Consider the following 13,907-nt stretch of genomic DNA (forward strand, 5'->3'; position numbering starts at 1 on the left):
CAAAAGATAGTGACCTGAGCCAAAACCAAGAGTTGGACACCTAATGGACTGAGCCATCACACACATCTAACTTGGGAACACTAACGTGAGAGGAGGTATTCACACAGCCTTCCCTGGGAAGATATGACTTCTAACTTGGGACTGAACTAAAACCAAATTAGAACCAGTATCCATGTGGGACTTGGTCTTTGTCCAAGAATATAAGCCATGACGTGGATGAAAATGAACTCATATCTCTTAGAATAAAAAGCTCATATCCTTTCCAAAGGGAGGCATGTGTGAGCAGGTAAGTGGTGCCAGTGTAAGGCTAATCACAGAATTTTTAATGAGTACTGACATGTTATCGATGAAGGATAGCACACTGCTTCGGTTTCCCACTCCACACTGTTGTGCCATTTTTGAGAATAGTATCTTAATTGGAGAAACAAACTGTGATAAAGAAAGGAACATACATGGGCTTTCCATTCCCTAGTTATTTATACGATCAGTCGTTCAGGAAAGAGTAACCTTTATTCAGCATGCACTATGAGTTATTGCTCTGAGGCTGGAGGTGAGGAGAAAGATAAAGACAGAAGACACACGTCTCTTTATCAAAGGTTATGTGGAATGTGCAACGGAGTGTTAGTGCAGTGGGGGGCAACTGTCCAAATATTTGAGTCTTGCCTGGTCTAGCCAAGAGTGGTTTCTGTTTGAGTGTTTGATACAGTCCAGAAGCCACCTGGAATTTAAATCCTGGTTTTCACTTTTCCTAAAAAGTAAAATCCAGTGGGCATGCTTTACTATTTTTGAAGGCTCTGGGTCTTATACCTGGAGTCACCCGAAATGAGTTATCATCATAGTAATCTTTCAGGAGACGTTCATTTGTAGAACTTCATGGTGAGCCAAGTACCTCTGCTGCCAGGGACCCAGAGATGAGGAGGCGGGGGAGAGTATGACACATGACACAAACCTGCAGGAAGCTCGGGGCTCCAGGAAGACAGTTTCCAATGATGTGAGACCATGTGGGAACACGAGCTGGGATTTTCTCACTTTTCAAACTCATGCTGAAGCCCGGGAAGTCACCTTGACTGGGCTCAGGTGCTTGGACGCCTCCTACCTGGTTCCAAAGGGGTGCCCATCGATACCCCCTCACCCTATCTGGGGCCCATACCCTGGCCCCCGTTCTCGACATTTCTGGCCTAAAAAATAAGATACACCTCTTCCATCAAGACAATTTCACCAGTTTCCTGATGGGTCTTGACCTGGCACGCTGTCACTAGAATTCTCATTGAAAAATGAAAATCTCATCCTTTGTTCTTCTACTTAACCCCCTGAGAAGACCCTCCGCCGTCTCTGAGATGAATCTGAACCCCTGAACATGACACAGGATGCTTCAGGCCAGCAGGATTACCTTCTGCCACCTTCCTTGAACTCCTCCCTGTTCTATACCCCATGGCATTGAGCTCCTGGCACTCCTGAGCGAGCCGTGCTCTCCCGAAGTCCCCACTGTTGTCCCTGCTAGTCCTTCTCCCCTCCCTTGGGGGCCTGGGGACACGTACCGCTTCAACCAAATATGTCACTGGCCAGCCAGGTCCCAACCCCTGCTCAGAGGTCTGCCTCCATACCCAAGTGTACTGCCTCCCAAACATCCAGCCTCTGTCTCTTGTCCCTTCTCCATCCCCGGGCGGGATCTGCTTCCTGACAGTATGGCTTCTGTGATACTCAGCATTTCCTGTTTGCCCTTCCAGCCCTCCACCACCTGGAAAAGGAGTCTTCATGTGACGTTCTCCCTGCCGCGGTGCCTTCTCCTGACTGGAACCTGGCTGATTTACAAATGGTCACCGGGAGTGGCCTTGGGAAACACACACTCAAAATGGTATCTGGGGGTTCTTCTGGTCATGTCCTTAGATTTGAATGCGTGGCTGAGTTCCTTGCAAATGGGAAATAGGACAGTAGCACCAAAGCATGCACCAGCATCGTTATTAATTAAGTTATCAGCTGCAGTTGATGGGTGTGAAGTGGCTATGGAAAAAGCACATTTGAAGGATTCTAGTGGCATTAAGGATGTCTACAAGGGCTGGGGAGTAGATAATTGCTCCTGAGGGCCAGGAAGTGCTTCTAGAAAGAAGGTGACAAACCTGACTTTTCAACCCTCAGGTCAAGTCATGGCCAGAGTAAAGCAGAACTCTGGTAGCTGTATAGGAAGCTTCTAATCCACCTGGTTGCCGGGCTGACCTCTCTCAGAATCAGAGGCCGTATGAGCTGTGTAAGCTACAGAATTACAGTGTAGGTTGAATTCACAGCCTCAGCAAATCATGCGTGTAAATTGGGGTATTGATGGAGCAGGAGGGGACCCTGAGACCTGGAATGGGGGTGCATGGGCAGACACAAACGCAGCTGAGAACCTTGAATCCGTAAACAACCCCAAGACGCCTTTGCCGGTAAAAGCACCCCAACTACCCTGCCACATGTCTAAGGATACCACCAACCTTTGATTAAATACCCTGACGTAACCTAACCTGGGACAGTTGCCATGGAAGCACATGCCTGGTTCACTGAGTCCCCGACCAGCTCCGGCTGCCCCTAGACGAGCAAGCAGGGCAGATCTGGGCATGTGCCTGGGGGAACACACGGTCTGACTCAGGAAGAGGCCGCTCATCCTCTAAAAGGAAGATAAATGTTTGTTAATTTATATTGAAGAACCCCCAGATATCTGTATAGTGGTGGATTCTAAGATATTAACCCAAAGGAGACAGACTCCAACACGAGGGGCAGGTGGATTCACGTGAGAGTGCTCCCCAGAGAGGCTGCGCGGGATGAGATGGCTTGTGTGGTTGAAGGTGGCGTCCCCAGCTTATTAACAGAAACTCCAATCAACTACTCTGCATACAGTGAAGTTGGGTGTTAGAACTCTCCTGGTGTTTTATGAATGTCTACATGGATCACAACTTTGGAGGGTACTCACGTGGGAAGGGGTTTATTCACGACTATTCTGCACAACCACACACCTGGACAAAGCCCGCGGAAAGAGTGTTGTCCTAGAGCATTGAGAAATGCCTTTGTGAGGGAAGCAGCATGGTCCTGGCTGTCCTTGTAGGCTGGCAGCAACAGTGGGGGTTCTGCCACAGAGCCCCACTCCCCCCATCTTGTTGGGGTGGGGTCCTCAGCAGCAGAGGCCAAGTGGCTTCGCTGCCAGAAACGAGGTGCTTGTATTTGCCGTAATGGGCGTCAGGAACAAGGTGGTGTTCCGAACGGTTTAACCCAGGGGGCGTTTGGGCCGTGTCTAATGGCTCACGGAGTCCCTGGGAATGAAGAAGAGAAGAAGGTCACCAAAATGTCATCTGATTTATAGCCACATGGCAGGAAGAACCCCAGTCTAGTGGCCAGAAACCAAGTTGAGGTGGTATGTGGAGAAGTACTTCCAGATTCTAGAACTAAACCAGCTCACAGGTGCAGCAACCTTGAGGAACTGGGGGGCTCAGGGTACCTGAGGAAGGACCCCACAACGCTGCCACCACTGTCTTCCTCACAGCTGTTCTGAATGGGCCTGTGATCATTAACTAAGGTGGCTGTGTTCTGGGGGAAAAACGCCCAGTCGCTTCAGGAGTTTCTAGATGACGTCTGAGAATCTATACCGCTCCTAGAGATCCTCTTTCCCCCGCAAAAAAACCTTTGTGATCTTACCATTCACAAAGTGGTTAATGGCGGTCAGGTGGTAGGCGGTGTTTTGGCCCAGGTTTGAATCCTTATGGTCCCAATGGATTATATACCACCCTGAGATCATTTTCCCAAGTTCTAGAATTTATAAGTAGAATGGACATAATTCACAGTGGAAGGATCCCCATACCAGCCCCTGACCCACGAAGAGAGGGCTATTCGTGACAGCAGTGGACACGTAGAAGACCCTGATAAACCCCTCATCTACCAGAAAATGAAACAGAAGCAACACAACATCCTTTCAGGAGTTAGAGATTGGATCATCACCGAAGACTTGAAAGATACAGAGTGGAGACCGCATTCTGCACTCCTGTAACAACCTGTTCTGACCTGTGCAGAAGCAGGCGGAGCTCAGGGAATAACCCCGCATTATTATAGATCCAGTCGACCGGTAACTTGAATTGTAGCCGCTGTTCTACGTAGTTCTCTTTACTGGAGTAAAGCAACACAGCCCGGAACACGGTTGGTAGGTGTTATTTTTCCTCCACGCCATTTGCAATTGCTCCCTCCTGGAAGGTTTGCATTACCTGGCAGGGACAGCCACACACCCGTGAGCCCTGGCTCAGAGCTACCTCTTTTCTCCTGTTCTCTGCAAGGTCGTCCTTGGCAATCCAATTACTGGACATTCCAAAGCAGCTGGCACTGGCTCTCTGGGTGGTAAAATCACGCAATGGGACCTGGCGAACAGGAAGAGGTAGATACTTTCGATGCCTCAGGAAGACGAGAGGTGAGAGAAAATCCCAGGGAAGTGTAGAGGTCCACCACATGCTGACGTTTGGAGGAGATATGCGCACAAACAGAAGACAGGAACACCATCACATGCCACACGCTCTCGCCCATTTCCTGAACAGCCTGTGAGACGGCGTGTTTGAGTGGGAGCAATGGTGATTTCGAAGGAGTCCGGGCTCTAGTGTAGACAGACCTGCTGGAGACGGAGACACACGGACCGTCTGCAGCACGCAGGGCTGCGATCTGGCGCCCCTGGCCCACACAGATTGGACTTTCCTCGAAGGCAGTGCTTGTAAGTTGTAGCAAGTGTAAAAATCACCTGGAAGGCTTGTTTGATTGAACACAGGTTGCTGGGTCCCACCCCTGAGCTTCCGATTCAGTGATCTGCGGTGGGGCTGAGAAGTTACGTTTTTCACAGGCTCCCAGAGGCTCCTGCTGCCAGTGCCGGATCTGCGTACCGAGAAGCCTGCTGTGATGTTTTAGGGTAAAGATATTCTTTCTTTTGAAGATAACTGTTTTCCTTTGGATAAATGCTCTGGGATTTGTCAGGCTGCCTTAACAAGGTACCGCAAAGCGGGGAGGGGGGAGTTAAAACCAGAGACATTTATTGTCTCACGGTTCTGGAGGCCAGAAGCCTGAAATCAAGGGGGAGGCAGGGCCGTCCTCCCTCTGAGACCCACAAGAGAATCCTTCCTTGCCTCTTCCCATCTACTCTTGACTGTATTCTTCCTCTAAGTTGACACAAATAACTCATGGGAGTTTCTTATGGCCATTGACTGGGGAAGGAGAGCTAGCTCATCCCTGGGTTACAGATGGTCCTGCCTGCAATGCTGACCCCAACCAGAAGAGGACCACCAGAGGCCGATACACAGAAGTCACAGTCTGCAGGACCTCTCAGTGTGTGGACATTTGAGCTCACTGAGTATTGACTCAGAGATGTCCAGAAGGACGACTCAGCACTCATCATGGGTGCTTGCTAAGGATTTTCCTGGATGGCCCTGGATTTAGAAAGAATATAATTGGAATATTGATGACAAGGAGTTTTGGGGAAGAGGCAGGGAGATGCTATTCTTGGAAAGGACACAGAGTATAAAGATATTTGTGTCCCAGTGTATGCTCACAAAAGTGTATCCACTGCAGAGTTGGTTATCAGTAGATAAGCAGGTGATGTGACTCATTCTGTAGATCTTAGAGACTGAAATGGTCGGGGGGGGGGGGGGCCCGGGCGGGGCCCAACAACACGGACGTGCCCTGCTCAGGATGGCCTGGCCATGCTGCCAGTGGGTGCCTAACCAGCCAATAGCCCCACGGGCACCAGCTCTTGGGGCAGTTGCACATTGACTATAGCAAACCACCTCTGTTCTTGAAAGGTAGAAATCGTCCTCACCGATAGACACATCTTCCAGATCTGGGTTTGCATTCCCTGACTGCGGTGCTTTCTCTGGCACCCCATGTGTGCTGTACTCACTGCCACAGTTTCTGCACAAGTTTGCTTGTGACAACGGACTCACGTCCCTGACATTCAGAGGGTTTACCACGCATGGCATCACCCAGGTCTATTAGAAAGATTTAATGAGCAACAAAAAACTCAAAGCACTATTTCCTAGACAATATCCTGAATGGATGGAGTTTTATATTATACACTTGTACATATAACAGTGCATATATAGATCATGCTTGTGTATATAATGGCGGGTGGAACCATTTCTCCTGGAGCCAACACACATTGGTGGAGGAATCAAGCAGTGGAAGTAGAAATTGCTCCTTTTCATGTTATACCTATCAAAATACCTATAGATTTTTTTTTTATCTTCTTGTCCCTGTAAATTTGAGTTATGCTGGTTTGGAAGTCTTGAATCCCCTTGATGAGAAAGCTGCCGTCAGGGAATGTAGCAGTGGTTCCAGTGAGTTGGAAGGTGAGCCTGCCACCTGACCATTTGGGATTTTCTATGACATCAGCATGACATAACATCAGCAAAAGGGGGGATACTCCTCAAGTTGAGCTGGTCAATATCCACAGAGGGGAGACTGGGTTGGCAGGTGCACCATGAGTGCGGGAGGCTTTACTCCTGGAAACAGGGACCTTTCTGGGGCATCTATTAGTACTTAGTTCTGCCCAACAGCAGAAGTTAATGGCAAGCTATAACAATAGAAGAAGATGATGAAGCAGTAGTGAGGGCTGCTGAACGTCCACACTCTTCAGGAATGAAGGTTTTTGGCACCCGTGGAGTAGAGCACACACACCCCCAGTAGTTGAGGGGGGTTGAAGAGTCGTGGAATGGGCAGTGGAAGAAGGAAGAAATAATGACAAACCATGGCATCAATTACAGAAAGGAAGCCCGTCAACTAGACATCACATCTCCTCTGCTTCTTTTGTAACCAAGTATCCCTCCACTGCTGTCTTAGAAGAGACTTTGTGACAATATTGGGTCTGCCTGGAAAATCCAGGCTACTCTCCCCATCTCAAGATTCTTAACTCAGTCACATCTGCAAAGTCCCTGTGCCAGTAAAGAAACATGCACAGGTTCCGGGGTTGGCATATGGACCTCTTCAGGACTGTTATCTGCTGACCACATGTACTCTGAGATGTGGTTGGCATGATATGAAGAAAAATGGAAGTGGCTTCTAAAATTTAAGAAAGGCAAGGAAGCAGAAATGTTGCTGAGTCTTCCAGAAGACTTTCCCACACCTTGATTTCAGACTCCTTACCCCAAGACCTGTAAGGGAAAAACGTGTTGTTTTCAGTCACTAAGTTTGTGGTTATTTGTTTCAACATCCACAGAAAAGTCACATAGACAGATAATGTGAATGTCTTCTACGTGATTCCTGGGACTCCACGTCCCCTCATTTTGGGGCCAGAATAAGAGCATCTTTGTGTGAAGGTTGGTCGTATTTAGTGAGAAGAAGCTCCCCATTGCTGACATTGTATGGAGGTCCCAATACGCATAAGCATAAACTTACTGGATGGTCAAGGGGTGGACTGTGCCGATTACCAGTTTATGGTCTCCCAGTTTCAAATGCACTTCTTTTTTTTAAAGTTTTTTCTTTTTTTAATTTTGAGAGAGAGAGAGAGAGATTGAGAGAGAGAGATTGAGAGAGAGAATTTTAAGGAGGCTCCACCCTCAGTGTAGAGCTTGAATCAGGGCTCAATACCATGACCCTGGGATCATGACCTGAGCCGAAACCAAGAGTTGGGTGCTCAACTGCCTGAGCCACCCAGGCACCCCCCAAATGCACTTCTAAACTATGCTTTGGAAGCTGCAGTTGGAGCTCTGCAAATCATCTTTCTGTGTGCTAGTTGCTCCCCACCAGCCATCTGGGATCTGCAAGGTGGGAGGGAGACAAGATGTGAGCCTTCCCACTTTGCTTCCTGTTGTTGTCAGGCCAGCTGGGCGCTGACCCTCCTCCCTGGTGGCTAGTTTTGGTAGCCACCGCAGGCTCTAGCTTGCTTGTATTATTCCTTCACTCCCAGAATTCACCACGTGAAGATGCCAGCCCCAGCTGACAGCACCTCCTCTTTGGTTATCAGAGTCTCAGAAACTTGAGCCCCTGGGCTATCAGCACCAGCTGAATGACACCCATTCTCTGAGAACCATCTCCATGGACTTCCCCAAAGTTCTAAGTTTGATGACCCTGATATCCACCCTTCATCGTCCCAGCTCTTGCTGCCTCTTTAATTTACCTTCTGTGCCACCTCAGTTTCCTTTTTGCTTTCCTAGTTCTCCAAAATCTAGTTTAACATTATTTAATTTATCTCTACTAAATAACGGTGCGACTCTTGTTTTTTGACTGGACCCTGACCGAGACACTCAGTTTTCTGCAGAGTGTTGATGATAACCCTCAAGGACACTGACGCAGAGCCCCTGGGGATGCTGAGTTGGCACACAGTTCTCTGCAGCCTGACCCATGGCCATGGCAGCTGATGGCTGTTAACAGCTCACATTCACACCAGAGCTTCCGGTGAACACCAAGCGTTGTTATCACTGCTTCCAGAGGTCGTGAGCAATGTGTTCATGCTCACTGGCCACGGCTGGAAGATGCCAAGCCAACTGCCCATGCAATAAACCCCAGTTACAGTGATAGTCACCCAGGATAGACACACAGCTGATGATTTTATTAAAGTGACTAGGAGACACCAGATTGCATGAGGGAAGATGTGAAAATTGTCTTTTGCTCAGTCACAACCAAGAGCAGATTTAGACAGGGACAACGACTTGGTTTTTGTTTCTGAGCTCAGCTGCAGTTTTCGAAACACACCGATATCTAACATAGACCACGGCCACCGTGTCCTCCTATGGTGATTACGTGGCTTCGGTATTCAACAACCACAAGAATAATCAGACATTTAGTGCTATCTTCAAAAGCAAAGTAAGTTATTATATGAAATGTATTCAGAATTCAACTCTCACTTTTTAATAAAATGAAATCATTTCTATTGCATCATAGGCTGTTGATACTTTCAAATATCCTTATACCGACTTGATGCACCGATGGCTGATCACTTCCTGGGAAGAGTCGAGTGTCTTTGAAAGATCATCCCTAGGGATAAGAACACACAGATCCAGTGACACAAATTGTCCGCTGGGGACAAAGCCTTCACAGTTTGCTTAATATTCTTACAAACTGTAGAAGAGAGGAAAGTTATCTGAGTTTTTAAGAGATGAATTTGAGAAATTCCCATGTTATATTAAAGAAAAATGATCCCCTTACCTCCTTCAATTGAAGGGGTAGAGAGAAAAATTCTTCAAGTCTGTGTTTAGTCTCAAATCATAACTGGATTATTTGTACTAATTTAAACACAGCCTAAATGTAACGCTCCATAGGTGCATCTCTTTAGAAATCATCATTTCTACCTCTGCGAGCATAACATGAGACCGGGCATACCTTAAACGTGTGTTCTATTGTCTTCTTCACTTTAATGTTACCTGGGAATAATGTTTGCTCTGCCCTGGAGAGAAACGGCCCAATAGATCTGGAGGAGGAGCCCAAGGGATAGGCTTCCTGCTGGGCTATGGGGCTCATCGATGGTCGTTTTATGTCCTTTGAAAACAGGGCATCGAGGTTTAACATGTGGCTGATGTCCCTCGATAAACACAGATCTACTGTGGGTAAGCTTCTCTCTCCAGATGGATGGTGTTTTGCCTTCATCTAAACGGTCTCTATTTATAAATCTCTTTTATTCATTTTACTAAGCCATACAGTGTGACTTCCAGGCAGGAACGCCAAAGTAAAACCTGAGGTGGAAAAGCAGACACCAATGCCCACGGGGACACGCCGTGTTAATCACATTTTATCGAGAATGTCTGAGAGAGACGTAACATTGTACAGAATTACCAACACCATTAGTAGCATATTAACTAGAAGGTGAAGGAAGGTGTGCTACTAAGGTAAGAAAAACCCAGGGTGGTCCTAGACTGAATTCTGATTTGCACTCTTGGGTTTACCAAGTTCCAAGAGCCGACATTCCTTCTGTACATTAAACAGCCCCCTTGCTCCCAGTGGTGTCAACCAGCCGTATTCTTTCATCCACATGCACACACCTTCCGTCAACCCCCTCACGACACCTAAGCGTGTCTCCTGTGCTGGGTAGAAGGGCGGAGAGATTTGTAGGTAACGGTAGTTATTTTCTTGTTCGCTTTTATAGCTTCCTTAATGAGCACGTTTTCTCGGTAATGTTGCCTTGATGTTTTTCTCCCCTGTACTGGAAGCTGCTGTCTTGGATATGAAAACTCGGAAGCTGATAAATCTCATTTCACATCGAGAGCAATCTAAATTTCTAGCAGAGCGGACATCAATATAATGTTCATTGCCACAGGCAAAACTCTTTCCTAAGGCATTTAAAGATTCTTCTTTTCTCCCCGTAAAAAAAGGAAATCTTGACACATGTCAACTTATGCTCAGCTGAGATGTCTGACTTCACAATTATTCGAGAAACCTAAATGTCGTATTACTCCAGCAGACTTAGTGCCTTACCACCTGCCCCCCCCCCCCCCGCCACTTTGGCTTGTCCCCTGGGGTCCGGGTGAGCAAACCCCCCCGGTCTGACAGAGAAGCGTGGCTCTCTGGTCGAGCAGAGGCGAGTAGAGGACGCCGCAGCGTGGGGAAGCGTCCCGGCTTGCGCCACGGCTAACGCTGCCTCTCTTCCCGCTTGGATTTCCCCCTTGCTCCTTCCTCCCAGTGTCCTTTGCTTGCTCGGATGGTTACACTGACGCCAGGATTCCACAGAGAAGCTATTTTCAGCTGTCGTGGTCATGAAGCGTCCTTCGGCGCACAGTCCTCTCCTCTCCCTGTGACTACGATCTTTCGCCGACAGCCCGACCACAGCGCTCACGGAGTCTGCTTGTCCTGCTACCACGCAGGGCGCCGCCTCCCGGGCCCGTGCTCAACTCACGGAGTCTCAGCCGTGCTGACGGTCCCGTGGTCCCTGTGCCATTGGAAGGATGTGCCCTTCTCCAGTGCGTGGTCATTGTCCTGGCTCCATCAGGAGAGCAGTGACTACCCTGGGTCGCTTGGCCGTCCACGTACAGCAAGTGAGCACCAGAGGACAGTCCTGGCGCCGGTGGCTGGACTGAGCCAGTGTGGTGGCCATGACCCCGGGGCGCAGAGCAGGGGCCCGGGCGGGTAGGCAGGTCTGCACGCCACCTCGTCCCAGTGGACACGCTCCACTCATCTCCCCACGTTCCCTCAGCTCATCCTCAAACCCTGAATTCTTTACGCTCTGTGTTGTCCGTGCCTCCTCCACAATTGCCCTACTTTTTACTTATCTCAGTGAAGGTGCACTGACCTCTGTATGACCTGTATAGATTTTGTTCTACAAATTATATTGAATCACTCTTCTGTATTTCACCAATGCCGCTACGTGCTTTGGATACATGTGTCTGTTTTCTGCTCCTGACCACTCCCTTCCAAGTATCGCTAGGATATTGACACGATTTATTCCTTATAGCTTCCATTTCTTCCTCTGAGCATATAAAAATGACCCAGTTTTTATTGTAAAATATAGTAGGAGGGATCAACAGTCTTCAAATTCCGCTTATTCCACTCGGAGACGATCATCTGTGACAAACTTCTCTACTCACAAATTGGTATTTTTCCGTGTTTTCTTATAATAAAACAGAAAGCAATTTCACAGCCCCAACAGGTTATAAGCAGCAATATTTTGGCACAATGAAGAAAGTCGTTCAAAGAATCACGTAGTTTTAGCCAAACCGCACAGGTGGCAATCCATAGCGACCACACCCAGAGCATTTGCAGAAACATTTCCAAGGGCATTAGCCCACAGTCCGAGAGTTTTTTCAGGCTAGCGCGAAGGTCCGTGCTGTGTGCGATCGTGAGTCCGCATCTCCTGTCCTGGGAAGCCCTTTCCTTCCTGTCGTCTCCGAGAAATAGTATCACAACCATGTAATTTTGTCCGATCAAGCCACATACTGAAAGGAGGCACTGAGAAAAATAATCAGTCACGTGATCTGGCACTACCGTGGTTCTCAAAGACACAGGAAGTAAGGGCTCGGGGGAGAGGGGGGTCCTTGGGTCTTACCTACGTGGGCCTTGATCTCAGAGGAGGCCAGAGAGGGAGAAGGGGCCTGGCCAAGGTTGAAGGTCATTAGGAGAAGCACAGGGAGGGAGGCCGGAAATTTGAGACCACCTTCTCACACTGCACTTCCTGTCCCAGAGTGGACCCAGAGACCCTGGCCTGTGAGGCCATCCTCTGGGAGGATGGCCATCGGGAAACTGAGTGCTATCACCTTCTAGATTTCCAAGTCACTGGGGACCCAGGGAAGGAGACAGAGGCTGGGGGACCTGGGCCAGCAGCCATAGCATTGGTGAGGTGTCTGCACACAGGACTCCCTGACCAGGGGAGGTGAGCACCGGCCGCGGGCACCGCTCAGCTCCCTGCTCCAACTGTGCTCGTGGAGACGGCCTCGGTCTCCCCCGGCCCTCGTGGGTACGGCCAGAAGCAGTGTCAGTGAATACCGCTGGGCTTCTGGGAGACAATTAAAATGGGCCGCACAGCAGAGTTTGGGGGCCTGGGCTCAGCAGTCAGACATCAGACGGAGGTCTGGGTAAGTGATTCAGGCTCTCAGAGCTTCCTTTCTTGTTTGTCGGGTGCTCGGCACGGGGTCTGGCTAATTAGCTCTCAAACAACATCAATTAGCATGATTATGCTTACGTGGGAGGCTTTTCTGGTGCATTTAGGGTGTTTGGGGATTTTGGTTTGAAGAAATTGTAATGTGTGAGGAGGGTGGGGAAGGAGAGGGAGACTCCAGGAAGCAGAGCCACTCTGCTCCTCCCCTGAGGGCCGTGCTCCTGGACGTCCTCCCCAGGGCCTCCTCCAGGCGCTGCACAAGCGTCCTGCTTCCCGGCCCCTTGTGATGGTTTTAGGGAGAAAGGCCAGGTGAGAGGCCCTGGGTTTGTGTCTGAGTAACCACCCCCCCCCCCCCACCGGCTGCCTTGTTGCAGGGTGACCCTGACCTGTGGGCTCCCCGGGAGCCCTGTCCGCCCGTTAGATGCGATGAATGAGGGAGCAAAAAGTGAGCGAAGGTGTGAATTCTAAAGCCAAGTGCTGACACCTCAGGGTCCCTTGGGACGGGGCGGGGGCTGCTGCTGTTTCCTTATGGCTGCACCAGGCGAGCCAGCAAAGCAGGAGGGTTTTAAAACCAACCAACCAACCAACCAACCAACAAACAAACACTCCCCAAATCAGTCTGTAACCGAACGCGGGTCCGTCTGCCAGGTCGGCAGCAAAGCCCTCCAAGGAGGCAGGGAGGCCACAGGAAGGGAAGGGCTTGTTCGAGAGGCAGCCGGGCGAGCGGGAGGGAGGGTGACCCGTGTCCCCGAAGGGGGAGGGAAAAAGCTTTCTGTAATCATGGGGGCTGAGGTCACATACATGTTGGTGAAAGGGCGGGGAAGCGGGACTGTTTGTGAGGAAAGAGGGGGCACACACATGGCACGCGTGTACGGAACACACATCCCGCGTTCACTCTGGTGTGGAGCCCACCCCAGGACGAGGCAAAATCCCGCCCCTGACGTCGGGAGGAGGGGCTGCGGGTGTGCTCCCAGGGCTGGTGTAAGCCGGGTGGGGTCTTGGGCTCCTGACTTTGGGAGAGGAACGCGGGGCCCCGCTCGTCCTCAGGCTGGACCAGAGCCGCAGACCTGGAGTCCAGGCCTCTGTAGACACAGCAGGTGGGTTTGTTGGTGGGGTCTGAAAAGACACAACAGCTGCTTAGGGGGAAGCAGTTCTCTAGAAAACAAGCTTTACATGTTCTGCTGGTTCAACCCACATAAACCCGATGGGGCTCAGTTTCAAGCACAAGCTGGGCCAGTGCCAGAGGGGGCTGGGGGGTGTCTGACTCAACGGGGTCTTAAAGTCTGGTTTTAACGAACACGCACACTTCAAAATATCCAGTTCTAAGAAAGGGAAAGAAAAGTTCATATCTGGTTCTTCAGCGGGCCCCAAGCTAGGAAATCGTGCCCCTAGAACC

This window comes from Herpailurus yagouaroundi, unplaced genomic scaffold (assembly GCF_014898765.1).
Source record: "Herpailurus yagouaroundi ecotype Mexico unplaced genomic scaffold, PumYag 163, whole genome shotgun sequence".
Taxonomy (NCBI): Eukaryota; Metazoa; Chordata; class Mammalia; order Carnivora; family Felidae; genus Herpailurus; species Herpailurus yagouaroundi.